Source organism: Ptychodera flava (assembly GCF_041260155.1).
Source record: "Ptychodera flava strain L36383 chromosome 23 unlocalized genomic scaffold, AS_Pfla_20210202 Scaffold_23__1_contigs__length_28996876_pilon, whole genome shotgun sequence".
Classification (NCBI taxonomy): domain Eukaryota; kingdom Metazoa; phylum Hemichordata; class Enteropneusta; family Ptychoderidae; genus Ptychodera; species Ptychodera flava.
This window is the reverse complement of record NW_027248277.1, coordinates 9664675-9679416: the sequence shown is the minus strand read 5'-3', so window position 1 is coordinate 9679416 and position 14742 is coordinate 9664675. Positions and strand designations below refer to the sequence as shown.

At 37.1% G+C, this 14742-nt stretch overlaps 1 protein-coding gene across 1 annotated transcript in view; it reads left to right on the top strand.

Annotated features, from left to right (window-relative positions):
* The first annotated feature begins 12708 nt into the window (after window positions 1-12708).
* The window catches only part of LOC139124215 (uncharacterized), an 8397-nt gene continuing 6363 nt past the window's right edge, over window positions 12709-14742 (top strand). The window contains exon 1 of the mRNA XM_070690350.1: window positions 12709-12841. The gene's annotated coding sequence lies outside the window, so the exon portion shown is untranslated. The remainder of the gene's footprint in view (window positions 12842-14742) is intronic.

Here is a 14742-nt window from a genome sequence, read left to right as displayed (position 1 = left end):
CACACTTTAGTGTATTTAAAATCGATAAAATGGAAGTACTGATATTGCAAGCAACTTTAACTGTCAGAGGAATATTAAATGGCCACGTGACTTTCCATTTTAAACTTAATCTAAAGGAAAGCATGAAGATGGCGAAACAATCAAACAGTCACAATTAGGCAAATTTTGATATTTTTAAGGTAATTGCGTTTTCAAATATGCCTCCGACTTCCAATGCTCTTGGTCAATGAATGGCTACACTAAATAGGCGCATTAAAGTGATATAGTCGTCGGAACTGCGCCTGTGCGAGTTTCTTGTTTACAAACAATATATTTCGTGCACGATATCAAGATGCACCTCATCATCATAGCTGCAACATTTAAATTAAACGATGATAGATTATGACAGACATGTTTTAACTGTCATCAATCACCATTGCGCCTTGGATACATTGTTGCCATGGGTCGTATGGGTCCCATACGACCTTTGAGCGCAGTTCCGACGACTATATCCCTTTAAGTGGCCTAACAGAGATTTTATGCGCTCGCAAGTTCATTAGTCCCCACTGATGAGCCTCAGTAAGACAACTATGAACCAAATTGTGTCAAAGATGGAACAAGGACATGAACCTATGTTTTTACATATGCATACCAATTTATTTCCCGACACAATCAATGTGGCAACAGAGTGGCTATTTTGTTTGAAATTTTGTATCTCAGATTACGCATGTCACTTTGTATTCTGATACAATCTAATACGGCTGCCAGGCGGCCACTTTGTTGCAGTGTTCTTGCAATCACAGCCCGTACTAGACATACCTGAACAAATCTACACAGACTATATTAAAGGAAAATGTACATTGACATACACATGCATGTCAATTTCGGTTGGACATATTTAATCGGAGGAATAAAATTGTGAATTAAATATTATCAAAACTGTATTGATGAGTTTATTATTGTGATACCCTTCCAAGGACGATATATTTTCGGCCGCATCTTTCTTACTCAAAAGACTATCAAAACTCGCTTGCATGCACATTGATATGTTTCTGTAGCTGTCTCTCTATCTTTTATTCTGTCCATATCTGTTCCCGTCACCCTGACTTCGTCTGTCTTCATCTCCTTTTTACATTTTTTTTGCCTTGCCACAATTTACCCTTCTTATATATACCATCTGCCTTTCCATCTATTCTTGCTTCTTCCATTGTGTACTGTCTTGCTATAAAACCAAATCGACACCATTGAAACTTTTCGATACGCCCTCTATACCTCTGGCTACCTCTTGTTGCACGTCATTCTTAAAAGCGACAGAATTTCGATATACATGTTTGTTATACTTCTGTCTGTTGCCATCTGATATATATATCGGTATTTGAACGAATGAAATACTTCAGCTTTGTGTTTTAGTGAGTGTTGTTATATTAATATTGTGAATATCTCGGACTCTTCGGTCTTGCATGACGTACTTGACATGATTCAAATACTCCTGACTGAAAACAAAGGCAGAATGGAAAACATCGAGAGGGGCGCTCTTTGTGTGTCATTAAGGTCTGCCTTTCTGCCTCTGATTCTCTCTCTGACTCCTGACTTTCTTACTCTCTGATTCTCTGGCTCTCTCTCTCTCTCTCTCTCTCTCTCTCTCTCTCTCTCTTTCTCTCTCTCTCTCTCTCTGTAGAACTTCATAGTAAGCTAAAGCAACATTTCAAAGAAAATTAAAACGACGATGAAATGGCTATAAAACCGACAGCTGAGTATTACCTGCAGACGGAAAGATACTTCTTTATTGTTGCAAGTCAAAATTTACAAGCCCAGAGAACATTCATGAGAATTCGACAACGAAAGTAAAGAAACTGGAGTAAAACCACTCTACTTTCCTTCGTGAAGCTAAGGACTGTGCAGTCTCTGGCATACACTGGACATGTTTTTAAAATGTCTGAAATAGCATAAAAAAGAGAAGGCGTTGAGCAGTATCAAGAAACAATATCGGTGACTATTTGGTTGCTCGTTAAGTAGTCAGGTCATTTTGTTCCTTACAAACACAACAGAAGAGTGGCGTGTTGCTTTCTTTACAGTTTTAAAGTCAAAATGAGCCGGCTTGTATGTATATTTGAGCGAATCTCGAGTTCGGAGTCTTTCTACAAACGAATCATTCATTACTGGAAGACATTAGAAAGTTTCGTTTGACGTCATCCATAGAACTGTCATAAATTCACAGTTTGTTGCCATTGTAACACGCCGTCTAAACTGGTGTCTGCGTTAACGTTGACCTGTCCATACAATAGTAAGCCGCACACACTAGTCTATTTTGCTATCTTGAGAAGAAAGATTTTTAAAAGTATTAACGGAATTTTTGAAGAAATTTATAAATCATATAATAATGGTTAAATAAGATCCAAAAACTCCTACATCGTTTCACCATTGTAACGTCACGTTCTCAAACAAACACATTCGATGTGTGGTGGCGCTCTTTTTAAAGCTTTCACCACCAACGTTGTTCACCCTGCCTGACACGGTGAATCAAATTTCACATTTAGAATCAGAAAAATCAGTATATATCGATCTTCGATATTTTAAAAATCATATTGACAAGTCAAGGCAATGGTATGAGCCATATCCAGAGGGCTGAGATCTGTTTAGGGTGACTGACAATGATAAAGATCGGAAGACATTAACGCTATATCTGCTAAAGCTCACTCAGTTCAAGGAGAGACACACCAAAGTCACAGAAATAATGGTCTTTCGTTTTATATACACCATTGAATCGAATGTAGTAAGGTCCGGGAGGAATTAGTCGATAGTTTCTCAATTATGTCTACCATTATTGCATTTTTGTGTCCATATAAGATTATTTTGATAAACATTTTAACTTTTAATTAGCTGGAATCCCGTCTGCGTGTAGAGAAGTAAGGTTGTCTGGATCGTCCATTGCCAGTTACGCAAGCGGTGTCTGTTGAAAAAGATAAACAAATAGAAAATGTGAAATTGAGGCACATGAATTAATTTCAATAGATGAATGACTTTCTTTTAATATATAATAGGTAAAACTATTGCGTTCAGATTCTTACGATTGTCGCCTTATTATCGATTGAAGTTTTAATTCAAGTAACATCAGTACATATGGCGGGTACACGTTAGTGAAAACAAAAGACGACGTGTAAATCACCGCAAGAGGCGCTTTCTAAGACCCCTCCACACACACACACCACACACACACACACACACACACACTCTCCTCTCTCTCTCTCTCTCTCCTCTCTCTCTCTCTCTCTCTCTCTCTCTCTCTCTCTCTCTCTCCTCTCTCTCTCTCTCTCTCTCTCATCTTCTCTCTCCTCTCTCTCTCTCTCACTAAAATCTCTCTAAAATCTCTGTGCACTCTTATATTTATGAAACGATATCAACTTAATTGGTGTCCTTGGTAACATTAAATTTTTCGTTCACATTGCTTTAGTTATTCACAGAGTTTACATGAACTTACCATAGCGTCTTATACAATGAAGAACAAAGTTCCGACTATGGAGACCAACAGCAGAACTGTGCTTGAAACCATGTGAACTCCATCGTCTGGAGCGGCTGTAATTGAACGATATTATATTGATAACATTTAAATGCATTTACTGATACCTCTCCCTAGCTGACTATCGTATTTTATTATTAACAGAATGGGATTTTTAATGAATACAATAGGCAATTAATTTACTACTTTTAGCATCATTATGCAAAATATTAACTTACATGTCGTTGCGGGCGCTGCAGTTGTTGGGTCAGATGCTGAAGTTCTCAAAGCAGGTCAAGAATCGTTGGATGGATGAACCGGTCAAACGGATAAGAAAAGAATCTTGTCACTTTATTTGTTTAGTAGATTATTGAATTTACAACTGCGACGCTACTATTGAGTTGCAAAGTTAACGCGTCATTTAAACATATATACAAACACTTGTCATTTTTTTCACTATATATTTTCAGGAGATTATCCCATACATTTGGTTTTGTTTGTCAAGAGTAGTTTTTACATCATTGCCAAGATTCGCATTTGCCTCGTTATTGGCTGTCGATATATCTGTCTGTCTGTTTGAATTCATACAGAGTCTGAAAACGTCTAAAAAAAATAAATATCGCCCGGCGTACACGTATCGTCCTTCTTAACTTTATTTTATCATTTCTTCTGACAAATTTTCGGTTTGCCATTTTTGGTCGCAATCATTAATCGTTGTCACTCTGTCAATACAAGCATCAGAGAAAGCTTTCCACTTAATTGAAAGTTTAGTCCCCCTTATCGATACAGATACCGTTAACATACCTGTACAGTCAGTCTTGTCCGTAAGACTAAAACACACAACATGGTCACCGGGTTTGATAAGAGCGCAAAATACATTGAAGTCTGCACAGTTGGCGGACGGAATCGTAACGCTCGTTTTGGCATCTGTGACGTCCTCTTCTTTCGGAGTGGCTTTAGTTCCGGCTCCTACTTTGATATTGAAGTTTGGACCTGTTATAGAATCCTTGTCGGCCACTTTAACTTCCTTCTCGGTGGCGGCAAAATCCGCGTTGTCCGACAGGTATAGCTGTATGTCAGTCACATCAACGCCATCGGCTGGGATCGCAGCATCGTTCGATAACGTCAATGAGAAAGTGATCTCTGTCGCCTCTGACACTTTAAGCGTGAAGTCTGTCGGTGTGACGGCGAAGCTACCGTCTTTGATTGTTACTCCTGAAAAAAAATTATAAACCAATCACTGACAATCAGTCACTCCATCTGATCCCTAGAAACGTATATCCCATCAACATGTCAATCTCTTATGAAAAGCAATATACATTGTTTGCATATTGGACGCAAATCAGAGAGTGATGGGTTGGCTGTGTAAATAGGGCATAAAGAGTCTGGCAGCGTTTTCAATTCATTTCTGATGAAAAGACTTTGCTGACTGCTTTCATTACATTTTGAAATCAATAAGATGATGATATTATCGGAAGAATGACAGGAACTAAATACTTAAACTCAAAAACATTGAAATTATATATTTTCATAACAATTTCCTAATCATTATATTCAAGTGCTGAGAAGCAGTTCGCTAAGATATCCAATAGACATACAGCTCTCGCATAATTTGATACGACATCCCACTACCTTGTCGATCGGTTTCTCTTATTGACTTTGTCGTATAGTCTGTCGTTTGTTTAGGATAATTGTGTCATCAAAACCCACCTGAGCAATCTTTATTGCTATCGAGTAGGATACAGGCGATGTCATTACCAGGTATCAACACGGCACACAGATGAGAGTAGGCTTCACAATCCACTGTTGATGGAATTGTTATGCTTGCCTTCGCGCCAGTCTCTTCCTTTTTTCCAGGAGTGTTTTCGTCAGAGGCTTGACCCACAGTGGCGGGAAAAGTAATTTCTGTTATGGTAGATTTATCTGCAACTTGCACGTCCTTGGTCGTGGTTTTCAGATCCTCCTTGTCGGTGAGGTACAACTGTAAGTCTGTCACATCTGCTGAGCCAGAAGTGTCATCATTCTCATATGTTATGTCGAATTTCACGTCTAAGGCCTCTGTCAGCCTAAGAACCCATGTTGTGTCAGTGACCTTGAATGAGTTCTCTTCTATGGTTAAGGCTAAAAAAAGTGAAATTTTTATGTTAATTTGTTATGCGCTCGATGATTTTTGCCCGTCATGCTCTTTGTGATTCTGACATCATTTGCATTTGATACAGTAATTTAAAGTATAACAACCTATTTAGCCCAAAATGTAAAGTAAACAGGGTCTCAATTAATCATTTTGGGAATACAAAATAAAAGAATAAACCATACATACATACATGCTGTATACATACATACATACATACATACATACATACATACATACATACATACATACATACATACATACATACATACATACATACATACATACATACACCTGCATGCATACATACATACATACATACATACATACATACATACATACATACATACATACATACATACATACATACATACATACATACATACATACATACATACATACATACATACATGCATGCATGCATGCATATCATTGGATTGCCAATTTTTGTTACTTTTCGTCAGTTTTTTTGCCTATTATATTGACATAGCTCATGAGTAACGATTCTGTTTTGTATATTAACATAACCAACCCCTTGTAAAAGAATCTCTATAAAGTCGGAAATAAAAAATATTATTTACCTGCTTCAGACAATGTGCCCGAGAGCAACACCAGAAATATCAGGATCGTAATCGTCTTTAATGCCATAACTTCCCGGGGCTGAAGGTGACAAAGAATTAAATCGAATTATCATTTTCAAAAGCGAAATCTCTTTAAAGTTCAACTGCACTTCATTTCAGTACATTTTCTAATACATTAAAGGGACAAAGTCGGCCATTTTTCATGAATTTTGTTTGATACTACTTATATTGGTTTGACATGTTTGAAAGATACTGAATGAATTGGTAACCATGCATATATTCGACCCCGGTTTAAGACACGGTATCTTGCATCTAAAAAAATTCATGAAATGGCCGACTCTGTCCCTTTAAAAGAGATACGAAATGTAACGAAATGTTTGTCATCATATGCCTACACATTTTAATGTAAACTTCATCGAGCATATTTGCAATTGAAAGGAAAATTGTAGAAAATGAAAACATTCCACAGTACCGTAGAGTTTCACAATATTTACTGCATGTAAAAAGAGAAGCAGAGAGGGGTGACAGACAGACAGACAGACAGACAGACAGACAGACAGACAGACAGACAGACAGACAGACAGGGAATGGAGGTAAGGAAGGAGAGAGATATTAAAATACAGAGACAAGAATGGAGATAAACAGAGACATAGATCAACGACAGGGGGAGAAGTGCTTCTCGGCTGACCATTACCCCATCGAGCTGTGTACTGCTCATCGAACTAGCTAAATATAAGCCAGTATGATGCATGGTTTGAAGTTACTCTGTATGTTCAAACCCAGAGCAGAAGTTAGAATGCAAAACCTATACGGTATAATTTCAGATAAGCACATCATTGTGCACCACATCACATGCTTTTCTACAGAGGCAACTTGAAAGCCAAGCTTCCCACAGTTGCTTAGAAGGAGTCAGCTTGAACGTCAAAGTTGTATTGCCCCTACTCCTGGCCCTTTTGCTAAATGTACAGAAGGAACAGCCGCCAACTTTAACGCGAAACCGAAATTTGAGTTACTTAACAAACATGCTTGCAATAAATTTACCAGCGCGAGTAAACACTATTACAAACAGACTAAATACCTGTATACAGGCTAGTGGTTAGACAGTCGTGCCGTCAGGTTTTCGAACCAAATTTTTTTTTTCCTGCAAAAATATCGATAAACAGGTAGACTTACGTTGCGTCTCGGTTAAGTATGAAACCACGAAACAAGCTCCAGTTGAGTCAAGCTTCAAGAATGAGCAAGTGGTGTGCTCATCTATCTTTTAAATACCGGCATCATAGTGATTTAGCAACGCCCTATTATGCTGGGGTAACCAAAATAATTGGCTTTGTTTCCAGGCTGCGATTGGATGCTCAAGATTCAATGGACGCTATCAACCGTACACTCCACCAATCACAGGGGAGTTTTGAGTCATTGAGGAAGATTGTGCCCTCACTCAAATCTTGCGTCTATTTTCCCCTAAGGAACACCATGGACTTAATTTGTGAGTTTTGGGTCATAGAGCAAGCAAGGAAAACAATTTCATGGCCTATGTAACTTCGTGAGATGTGGATTTTTATTGTTTGCCAATGTAGTGTGAAAACATTGAGATTTGGTTGTGAAAATTAATGATCGATAGAACACCAATAAAACATGATTTACATCACAGTCATATAATGTTATCACATCACAGTCTGGATACGCTTTACCTTATCAGCATTGAAAGGAGTAAAATTACTACATACAGTTACTGTTACAATACAACTTCCTGTGAGAGTAGAGTGATCAACTATGAAATTTCCGGAAGGCCTTGAATGGCCATGCTTTTCTTCCACTCCAGCCAATAATTGTTATCAGTCAGTGTAATCACCGCCGTACTTATATTTCACATATGGATCAGTATTGTAGCGCTATAGTTCACCAGGACATCACAGCGCTGCCAATATAGCTTGCTGGTCTTAGTGTGAAAGTTTACAAAAATGATATACCCATGAATCCCGGAAATACGTATTGGTGAAAGTTTCGTCACTGTAATATAAAGAACGTAGCCTGGCTTGAGAGACTGGCAGTATTAAAATTCGTGTGTGATTTTCCTTAATGAAGAAATCACAGTTAGCCTACCACCTCGATATTAAAGTTTCTGGACATTGATAATGTTGACGAATGGTAACTAATGTGAACGAGTAAGTCAAGTGCATGCATGTGAGACTTTCATAGCCGACACAAAGCCTTAAACTTTTTTCAAACTTTTTATAGCAAACTTTCAACCATTGTCTTTCAAAATCAGGAATAAAATTCAGAGGTCACTGTTCGCATTCGGTATTAGAGAAACTTACCCCAATATTTACCGATATTTAAAATTCAAAATGGACTTCAGCCCTGTGTTAAATGAATGGGAAAATATTAAAATTTCGATTTTTACAAAAGTAAGTTATCAAATACTTTAATAACTCCTTAGCTTCAAAATGATCCCCTTCAAGTGGTAAACCAAATAAAAGTATTGTAAAAGTTTGTGAGTCCGAATGTTATCCCAGAGGCGCCTTCTTCTTCGGTAACTCTGTACTCCTTCACCTGTCGCTGATTATTTGGGCATCACTTTAAAGTAGCTTTTACTGAATAGTTGTGATGAAAATTTGATTAAACACTGGCAATGCTCATAAAAGAGTAACTTAAATTGCATACTTGTAAAACGTTGTTATATTTTTGCACCTTCTTATTCTTGCTATTTCATCACCCATCTACATTTTGTCCCTTCCCGGTCTACCGCCCTCTACAGTATCTTTTCATCTTTAATAACTTGAAACGTGTTGTAAACCCAGGAGTTCTTGGCACTACTACGGCTACGTGCAATTCAAGCATTAACAGTTAAATGCTTAAATTATGATATATTCATAGTGAGTGAGCGGAAGTTATCACGTCCATTCTGTTGTGTCTACAGGAAGACTGTCTATAACTCAACGAGACGAACTGTCAAAAGACCCTTTAATAGCTAATTCTTATCAAAGTATGTCAGTAAATATTTGTGGCCACACCAGTTCTTCTACTAAATTGCCATTGAGTAGAGTCACCTGGCTGTAGTCAGAGACCTTTAGAAGGGGAAACATAAATCACCGATAAAGACACTGAGTGATAAAGCTTTCAGCAGCTTTTAATTTAGATACATACCCAGACTGTTTTTATAAGCTTAGAAAATTTCCATCTAACAAAAACTAAATGGCATTCTTTTTCACCATGCAACTGCCAGTCACGTGCTTCGACACCGGTGTTTTAATTATTGTCATTCAAGGACAAAGTTTACAAGTTTAGATTATCCAGCTTGTTTTGAGCCAACTGGATCGCTAGAACAAAGCATATCATAATTATCGTTAATTATTTTACAATGCAAAATTATGAAATTGAAATTTCTTAGATTAATTTTCTGTCACCATGCGTCACATGAAACTGAAAATATCGTTATAACTTCAAGATAAATGGGATTGATATATCGTGAGTTAGAGTATGCCAGGTGTAAATATTGCAGGTTACCATGGGCGGTACATTTAAACAACAGTCAACAACATACCGCCCATAATTTGGGAAACATTTGCTCTTTTGCACGCCTTCTGATAATTTTATCCAATCAGAGTATAACACGTGAAGTCTCCCAGTGCAGGAGAAACTATTTAATACAGGCTAAATAGACACAGCAAGTAGTCTGTTTCACATGTCAGGGATAGTACACTTCATAAAGTCGACAGATTCAGGTAAGTTTTTCTGCATTTTGCGATGGACGGACAGGGCCACTGTTCGAAAGAAAGGATTCACGGAAATTACAGTAAACATACGTCAATCTCTCATCGAAGGCTGTCGCGCCAAATGTTCTACTGAAGATAATGGTAATGTTTAACGCCATGGTGGATGTATCGTTCAGATGACTTAGATGGTCCCTTTATGTCTCGATAGTGGTGATCAAAAATTCTTAACTCGCAATTACATTCACATGTCCAACATCACTTAAAGCCCACTAACTTCTTGTAATATTTCGAAACAATTCTGATAAAATTAAATCAAATAGAAGGTTCGGTCACTGAAATCGCAATAGGGTCAAATACACAATCAAGTCGCTTGTTTATTCTCCCAGATTATAAAGACTTAATGACACAAACCGCTATATTTTCTTCACAGAAGGACTTAAGCGCCCTAACTATGAAGTCACTGGCTGTCGTAGTCCTCTTTCTGAGCTTTGTCTCTGCCGTTTACGGAAGTAAGTGCAATGCAAAGTTTATAAAGTTAATTTCATTTTGTGTACATCATTTAGCAACGTGTTTACTTAATTATAATTCAATATTATGATATTTTATTGTAACTTAAAAACATTATTTTTCCCGAGTTGCAGCATGCTCGTTATTTAATTCAAAATTTGTTGTGTTTCTGCTTGTAAATCAGTAGAGCATTAATTTTAAGGGTGTACCGGTATTGAATTTTTGACTCATTTTCTTCGTACTCAGAAAATTTTCTTGAGACCAGTCCAGTTATTACCTGGCATTTAAAACCGTTTGATTGGTCAAATTGATTTACCATAAATACAGAATAAATTGGTAAGCAAATACTACTGATACAGCAAGGAATATTGCAATTACTCGATTTGGCATCGCGTCATCAAATACGTGTGGAAGTGAACACTATGAAAGAACGTCTCTATTACTAAAAGTAAATTCAAATTATGTGGAAATACGGCCTGAATAATTGGAAGGGCTGTACAACTATTCCCCTTTCAACATTCAAATATCGGTAGTTTTGCTTAAATTTGCTATTAGGATCTCACCGCTAGCACGTAACCTCAAAAATACGAAATTTTTGACAGCTTCCAAGATAGGTTGTGAGTACCTACATGTATGGCTTGATATTACTATAGAGGGCGCCCTAAGACTAGCAGTAAGAGAACTAAAAACTAATGTTGCCAATGGTTCTACTCCGGAATAAAAACGACGCACGGCGTTCTGTAGACTCAAAATGCACAAGAGATCACGTGATCCCGGTACAACTCCAACCCACGTATACAAACAAGTATAGAAATACACGTATTTCTGTGCGCGTTCGTGCACGTAGTTTTATTTTACCGTGGTTCATTCGAATTCCGGATTTAACCTATTGCATAACAAACTATCGCAAAGACACACTGGTATTAAATCACACATCTTATTGAATTCTACATTTTACAAGATTCTGCGATATTGTCATATTAAAGAATAGCTCCGGTAAACCAATTAAAATTCCATTCATGAAAGCCGCTCGGAGTCCTTTGTTATTAAATATTGTAGGAATTTAAAACAGTAATATGTATGTATGTATGTATGTATGTATGTATGTATGTATGTATGTATGTATGTATGTATGTATGTATGTAATGTATGTATGTATATATATAAATATATATATATATATATATATATATATATATATATATATATATATATATATATATATATATATATGAAAATTTGTGTGGTTCTATTTGCTCATTTGAATTATTTTTTTCTCGTTTTAGCGGTCGGTTTTAAAGACAGCAGTTTTAAGATAACGTCGCCAACTAGCACAGTTACTTTTGACCGCCATACTAATTTAGAAATAACTTGTGAGGTCGGTTTGACGAACAGCGCAAGTGAAGTTACACTAGACAGTGTGAAGCTGTTCCTGTCCCAAAACAACAACTTATCCGGTACAAAATCTACCGCAATTGACATAACGGAAGGAGAACCTGATAAAGTTCCTGACAATGCAAATGGCAATGGTGCAGGAACTGGTTTATTTACTGGTATAAAAGCGACTGTAAAGATTACAGATGGCACAAATTGTGGCGATTTCAAATTCCTCTGCATGGAAGTAACATGGGCCACCACTTCGAAGAAAAATCAGTGCATTTCAGCTGCTACTAATTGTGCTGGTAGGTATTTCTGTTTTCAAAAACACTTTCGCACATGTTTTCATCACAATATTGAGCACAATTCAATAGACCATTGTACAGACATTAAGTGTTCAGTGTAGTACTGCCATGTAAATTTTGCAGTCTTCCCCAATATGTGAAAGACCTTGTGTCATCGTGCTCTTCAATGGATTGGTCATTCTTGAAAAGTTAAAGAGGGATACTGCTCACCACTGGACCCATCTCAGGACGAAAGATATATTAATTTTTAATCATCTCGGTACTAGTCGTTTATGACAATCTATCACACGTACTCCACCATTCATTATTCTATACACAAGTCATGTTCTACCATTCATGTTAGAGGGGCAAAAATTGAAATACTTCAAATCATTTCTGATTTTAAGGTCTGCTTTTCTTCATTGTTTCGTAAATTGTCAATTTTTCCGTACTCAAACTTTTTTCCCTTCTGCATATATTGATCCTTTGATGGAAAACACCGGACTATCTTTTGCAAAATATAAAGAAGTACGCACCATTGTGCAACCCTCCCAATACGTTTTTCATTTGAGCAATTTACGATGAGAAATGGAACATCATGGTAAATTTCCTAACAATGCTACAAATTTCTTTACCGTCAGCACTAGCTTTCAAAGAAGACAGCTTTGAAGTAACGGAGCCGAATACATACACGTTCAAAAGGACAGCACCAACTACCATCACTTTCAAAGCTGGTCTGATGAACGTGGATACCGCAGCAAAGACAATCACTTGTAATTTGTAATTTTGTAATTTTATTACTTCAAGTCAATGCATCCATAATGGATTTTCATGCATTGAATAAAATACATGGACATATACAGAATAAAAATAAATAAATAAATAAATAACTCGATAAAAAACCAGTAGTTAAAAGTTAAAAAACTACACATCAAAAGATAAGCATAAAAAGTTAGTGAGCACCGTGTCATTAATTAAAACAAGCAGGAAGTTGACATACAAATCGGCCAAGAATTGGCTCTGAAAAGAATAGACAGGCACAAAAAAGTAGTTTAAATTATAGTATTGGCAATGATGGATGAACGATATTTGAATGAGCGACTGTGGGCTTTAGAAACATGATATTTACTTCTGGTGTTATACTGGTGAATTGTTGAATTTTTGTGAGAAGGTCAGACAAGTGGACAGGAACTTTTTTGTTGATACATTTGTGAACTAGATTTTTTAAGTGTTGGTCGTGTCTTTCCTGGATAGTTGGCCAGTTGAGTGAATTTCTGTAAGATGTAACATGGTCTGACTTTTTGAGTCCACACTGAATGCGAACTGCAAAATTAATTATGCGTTGTAGATTGCTTTTGAGAGTAATATTACAGTTGGAAAAGACAGTGTCACAGTAGTCTAAAAGGGAGAAAACTGTAGCTGAGATAACATTTTTGCGAACCTTTTCAGGAATACATCGTCTGACACGGGCCAATTTCGTCAGACGATAGCCACATGCTCGACGGAGGTAGGCAACATGGTTGGACCAGCTGAGTTCTTGGTCAAGTCTTAAACCTAAACAGGTAGCAGAAGGAGATGCTTTGATTGTAGTACTTTGATTGGAAAGAACTTTTATGTGATTTGGTATTTTCTTGAGTTGTTGCCTAGTACCGAAGAGCATGTATTGATATTTCGAAATGTTGGGTTTCAGAGAATTGGAATGGAACCAAGTAGTTAAATGATGAATTTCATGTTCCAGATCATCGTGAAGGTTGTCAATATCAGAAATTGTGGACGCTTTTAGGATGTTTATGTCATCAGCAAAACCATAAATGGGTTGTTGTGGAATGAAGCCATGTGGGGAGATCGTTAATGTAAAGTGAGAATAAAATTGGTCCACAGACACTACCTTGAGGTACACCCGTTTTGACTTGAATAAACTTGGATGAAATGTTACCAATTTTAACACACTGAGTACGGCCTGTTAGGTAGCTACTAAACCATTGAATTGTAGACGGGTGAAAATTGTAGCGTTTCAATTTACTGAGCATAATGTTATGGTTAACTGAATCAAATGCTTTGGAAAGGTCTAACATGAGAAGAGAGGAAATTTTCTTATTGTACATGTTATCAAGGATGTCATCGGTTAAACGCTGTAGTAAAGTAGCTGTAGAGTGTTTGGGACGAAAACCGGAAAATGTTGGAAAGAGAATATTATTTGATTCTAAAAATAAGTTGAGCTGGTTGCAGACTAAACGTTCAAGAACTTTTGACAGGGTTGGGAGTAGCGAGATCGGACGGTAATTTGTAACATCTTGCTTATCTTGTTTCCCTTTTTTTAAAATGGGAATAATTGTAGCTTTCTCCTATCAGTTTGCACTATTCCCTGAGATATAGACATATTGAATACATACGTCAGTGAAGGAACAATGGCTGGTATGGACAGTTTGATTAAGTGAGAGTCAAAGTCGTTCTCTGACGAGGACTTGTTAGATGGCAGTGAAGACAAAACAGAGGTGACTTGTTCTTCTGTAACACTAGTAAGTTTGAAACTGTTCGAAGGCAATTTGATGTGATCCAGTAGTGGTTTTGCAGAATTGAGCTCTTCTTGGACAAGCGTACCAACGTTGGAAAAGTAATGGTTGAAGTTATTGGCAAGGGGAAGCGGATCATCATGAGCAGGTAGTACATTGCA